Below are 6,000 nucleotides of genomic sequence, written 5' to 3'. Positions count from 1 at the left end.
TGCAATTTCTTAAAAACTTTTATAATAAAGACTAAAAAAATAGATGACTATGGATAAATTACCTAAAATATAATATAATAAAAAAATTATTTTTTTAGGGTGCAATTGCACCCCCCCCCCCTAAAAACTTTTATAATAAAGGCTAAAAAATAGATGATTGTGGATAAATTATCTAAAATATAATATAATATAAATTTTTCATTTTTCTTTTGGTGAAATATATATTTATTGCAGTAGTTTTACAAATATTTTTATAAAAAATTGCAGTCATCCTAAACAACCATTAAGAGAGGGGTGAAAATAAGGTAATTGTAATCTTGGAAGGCTCAATCACCAACAGCTCTTTGATAAGTATTAAATATGGTAATTGTAATCTTGGAGCTCTCTTTTGTTTACCTAACATTTTAGACTATTATTAGCTTTATTCTAATTATTGGAGTCCAATTTCTTATTTTGTTTTCTTCGTTCACTCTTGGTATGGGATATGCAGGATTTTACTTTTTTTTTTTAAGTATATTCATATCATATTTGCTATAATGACTTTTCTTTCTTAATTTTCAATAAAAAAAAAGATTAACTAATAGTGGGAGAAGAATGGATAAATTAAGAGTAATCTTGGGATGGATTCTCTTAGTACACATAATTATCTATAATATATAAATTTTGCTATAAGTCTAAGACCAAACTATGAGTATTATGAAAGTTTTGTACCTTCTAAATTTGAATTAATTATTTCATTTTTCTCTCATTGTATTCTCATGTCTTATTGATACATCTTCAATAATTCATGAAACTAGATCATTATTTTAGGATATATTTGGAACAACTTTTTTACTTCTTTTTATTTTATATAACAATCTTAATTTTATTTTGCTATTGCTTTCTTACTATTTTTTATTACTTTTAATAAAAAAAATTAGTAGTGATATGTTATGAAAAAACCATTTTGATCGGGCATGAATCTCAATACAAATATAAATGGAAAACTTCTAGACTTAAATATGGAATCATTTGAACTCTGATTTTAACAAACTTATAGTCAAACTAAATGTCTCAAAGAGACGAACCCAACGACATCAAAATCGGTCCAACCTAAACTCAAATGGGTCCAAATTGAGGGCCCAAGGCTTATTTAGAAGCCTTAAACCATTAATCGGATAATCAATTGATACATAAATGTGACATACTTATAGTCGAATCGAGCAGCTCGACGGAAAGAATCCAACAATCCCAAGATTGCCAAATTTTGACATCATTAAGATACTTAAACTCCCTACGATTGTCTATTTGAAACACTCTCAACATGTCCTTGGTCTTCTATCTATTTATTGATCATGTCACTATCATAAAGTTATAAATATAAATAGACCTTTAATTCTTCACTAAATAAGAGGAGAACGAGATGAAAAACAAATTATCTCGCTTGATTTCTCATGCTTGCACCATCATCCAGATCCACTTTGACCACTGTTGCTTCTACGACCCCTCCAACCACCGACGTCTGTTGACTACGGTAACTCCGACCACCGTCACCTGCTGACTATGGTCCACTCCAACCATCATCTCCTGCCAACTATGGTCCTTCCAACTATCGTCACCTACCGACTACCATCCACTTTTACCATCGTAGCCCACCGACTACGGTCCATTCTGACCAGCATCGCCCGTCGACTACAGTCCATTTCGACCACCATCGCCCACTGACTACGGTCCCTTCGACCACCGTCGCCCGCCAACTACAGTCCTTCCAACCACCGCTACGCGCCAACTACGATTCTTCCAACCACCATCACCAGCTGACTACAGTCCATTTCGACCAATGTCACCGACCGATTTTGTTCATTCTGACCACCGTCACTCGCTGACTATTTTCCATTCTGACCACTATCATCTGCAAACTACGGTCCCTCCGACCATCGTCTCTCGTCGACCACTGTCCCTGTGAAACCCCTTAAGTAAAAGAAATCTAACTCTTAAACATCGAGGGGAATTTTGGTGTAATTGCTAGAATTTTTGTAAGAAACTTTGTAGCTAAGCATGCTCATCTCAGAGCAATTCTGGGATAGGTAACCTACTGAAAAGTTACACCAACAGAGAAAAATAGTGAGACTCTTAGGCCAGAGCGGATAATATCTCAAGAGTTAAGAGTTTGAGCTATTATAAATGGTGTCAGAGCAATACACCACTAGAAGATGGGAGCTAAGTGACATACAAGACAAAGTGTTATGCCATGGGAGCCACCTCTTGAACCTTGTATGGGATAAAGTGCTACATGACGAGAACCGCCACTTGAACTTTTAGGGGTCATCTCTAGAGTCATATCTACCTAATGGATGGTTCTGGGATAATGATGCTGATGAGGACGTTAGTTAAAGTGGGGGAGACTATGAAACCCCTTAAGTAAAATAAAGCTAATCTTAAACATCGAGGCACCTTTTGGTGTAATGGCTAAAATTTTTGTAAGAAACTTCACAGTTAAGTGTGCTCATCACAAAGCAATTCTAGGATGTGTAACCTATTGAGAAGTTATAGCAACATGACAAATCCATGAGGCTCTTAAGACAAAGCGGATAATATCTCGATAATTAAGAGTTTTGACTGTTATAGTCCCTCCGACAACTATCATCTGTCGACTACGGTCCTTCCGATCTTGATAGCCCGCCAACCATGGTTCACTACGACTACCTTCACATGCCGACTACGATCCTTCTGACCACCCTCACCCGCCGAACATGATCTATTTTGACCAACATTGCCTGCCGACTATAGTCCATCCGACCACTGTTGCCCATTGCCTATGGTCCATACGACCACCATCGTCCTCCGACTATGGTCCCTTCGAATATTGTTGCCCGTCGACTACAATCTTACTGACCAAACAGACATGTCAACACTCTTTTAAGAATAACTACCATGTAACGATCTCTATATAATGTGTATTTGTTGCATTAAGATAACATATATATTTCTCTGAGGATGGATACTGTTTGTAATCAATCATCAATACTAGTGAAATCATTCAAATTGGATCAAGCCCCTTGATTTTTTCCCTTTTTAGGGGTTTCCAAGTAAATGCTCTAATATCTCTTATGAATGCTACACATATATCTTTGATGTGTTTGTGTGTTGGATCTTCATATAAAATTAAGATGCTGAGCTTTATACTTCTCTACCGCCACGAATTTTCCTGAACACAATAAGTAAAAAGCTATTTTTTACAACAAGAATTATTAAATTATTTTCTTCACAGCAATTTTTTATAATTAACTTCATAAAAGATGCAACTATTGCGAACATACCCTTGATCTCTTATTTTTAATAAATCTATACTTCTACTTCGTATGAAATATATAAAAAAAGTACAAAATTGCTTTATATTTTAGAAAAGTACTATCAAAAGAAGTTGGATGTGTCGACTTTGATCATTAATTGCATGCCAAATTACAGATAAATCATGTGGTCATTGAAAAATAATATATTATATATCCAATAACATTCATAGGAGACTATGCAATTAATGGTATTGACTCTTGGTGAAAGGTTGCTCATCTTGATTTGTTGATTGAAAATTTTGACTACAAATTAAGATGTCTTAAGTTCAAATTTTTATGCGTGATGTGTGTGCGAATTTACCTAAATTGATCCAAATATCTCAAAAAAAAAAAAAAAATCTTGATGAACTAAAAATCTTTTTTTTAAGCTTAAGAATGAGTTGCTCAAATTCCCCGTTTTTTTTTTTTTTTTTTTGTTCCTTTTGGTTTTCTTGTTCTTGATAATTTTGAGTCATTTTTAGAATAAATATAGCCCAAAATGAATTTATCATACTCATTTATGTGTTATACGAGTTTTATCTTACAAATTTAATACATATTGAAACTAACCTAGGGCTAGGGGAATAAATGAGTCTAGTCAAGCTCAAGTCACCACAAATGTGAGCATGGCCTAATTAATTAATTGAATTCGAGTTTTAGCTTAATTCTATAAGTTCAAATCCACTCATGAGTCCGCCCGTTAATAAAGAAAGAGATAAAATGATAATCATTCAAATAATTATTATAGTAGAATTATAAAAATAATGATAAAAGAAGATAAATAATAAAGACTTGATATAAGAAAGTCATATATAATTTTTGAATATTTTTAATAACTTCATATTTAAACTCCTGAATTCTAATAAATTTGAAGTATATTTTTTATTAATATTTTTTAAATAAGTTGGCTCACGAGCCAACGAGTCAGGTCGAGATTGGCTGAAGCTCTGAACGTTAGCAGATTGAGCTTAGCTCACAAGCTATTTATAGAGCTTAGTTTGAGCCAGCTCATTAGTTAGCATGACTCACTTTCACCCCTACCTTAGGCTTCATTTGGAACGACTTTTTTATTACTTCTTAAAAAATTCTGTTTTAAGAAGCAATAAAAAAGTCAACCCAAATAAAGGCTTAGTCTACTTATAACAAATAATCTCTACTATAAATAATGATTTTAAATTTGGATCAAATTTCTGCTCGTCTTGTCTGACATAAAAAAAATCAGACCATTTTTTAATCATTTTTTCTTATTTTTATTTGTGTATTTGAAGAAAGGAAATATATTCTGTAATTTTGTAATCATATTTTATCTTTTCGTGATGATGTATGTGCTTATGTCTTATGATGTTAGAAAAAATTGCCCCTAAAAGGCTAAAATATGATGGCATCAATATTTTGAATAATTCTACATGACCGATTGCTCCTCGTTTTGTTTGCATATTTTATTCAAATTTGGCGTAGTTTTGAAGGCATGGAATTAATCAGGCGTACTTAAATCACAGATGAATGTTAGTTCTTCTACTTATATGAATATGAGTGGTCATGATCAAGTCTGATTAATACTGATTTATTTAGCTGATGAGAACCTGCCATGAATTGAACTTTATTGAAATCTACTCTATCTGCTAGAATTTAGTTGAATCTTAGGTTCCGTTTGAGACCGTTTTTTTACATTTTCGTAAGACAACTTTTTAGTAAAATAATTTAATTTTTGTATCAAAAAATAGCTTCAAGAAACAGTAAAAAGCCGCCCCAAACGGAGCACTAGTCAAATTTACTAAATTTATAGAACTTTGAGACGACAAGATAGAATAAAGATATATAAGTTTTTGTCACAAGCCATAGATGACCTGATAATGTTAGTGCTATAGGCAACCCTACACATGATGGCATATCACTTTCAATAAGACCTCACCTTCTCTGGCATCTCTGCATATGGAATGGGAATTAGGGACAAATGATACAAATCCTAAAATGGATGTGATCATGCACCAATTTGATGCAATTTTTTGATCCACTAGCAAAGTATTTGGGCTAAAATTTTTAGAGATAATTTTGAATTTTTTTTGAATTTATTTTAAGCAAAGTTGTGGTGGAGACAACTTTTCTCAGCACAACACCTAACATCATTTGACTAATTTAAATTTAAGTTTTAGAGCGTCTAAACCAATCATTAAAAGCCTAATTGAAAATTTATTGAACGAATCTAAATAAACAAACAGACTCCTAACTTTGTGTGCTTATACTAAAACTAAACATCTCAATGGAACAAAATTTGATGAGTCTAAGAACGCACAATTATGAATTTATTAAATAGTAAAATTTATAAGGAATGAAATGATTGAGGGGTTTCATTCAGCTCGCCTAATGGTGGCAAAAATTTTGACTAAAAGAAATATGGAACTTAGAGTATTACATAACTATACATATTATTGTGTGATGTTTGATATCGATCGACCATCAACAAACACCAACAACAATCATTTTCGTTATAAGACATTCATTGTTGCTCATTTTTTGAATACTTATTGTCAAATAAAATTGAAACCATCTACTGCTTGACACTAGCACTAATCATCTACCATCATCAACGCCCGTGTCTCTTGTGCCCAAAGTTGACTATGATTGATGTCAATGTAAACCACATGGCACCCACTATTATCCACCACCTAATGTCAATCATCCATTAACT

This window comes from Dendrobium catenatum, unplaced genomic scaffold (assembly GCF_001605985.2).
Source record: "Dendrobium catenatum unplaced genomic scaffold, ASM160598v2 fragScaff_scaffold_1448, whole genome shotgun sequence".
Lineage (NCBI taxonomy): Eukaryota > Viridiplantae > Streptophyta > Magnoliopsida > Asparagales > Orchidaceae > Dendrobium > Dendrobium catenatum.
This window is presented reverse-complemented; position numbering follows the sequence as displayed.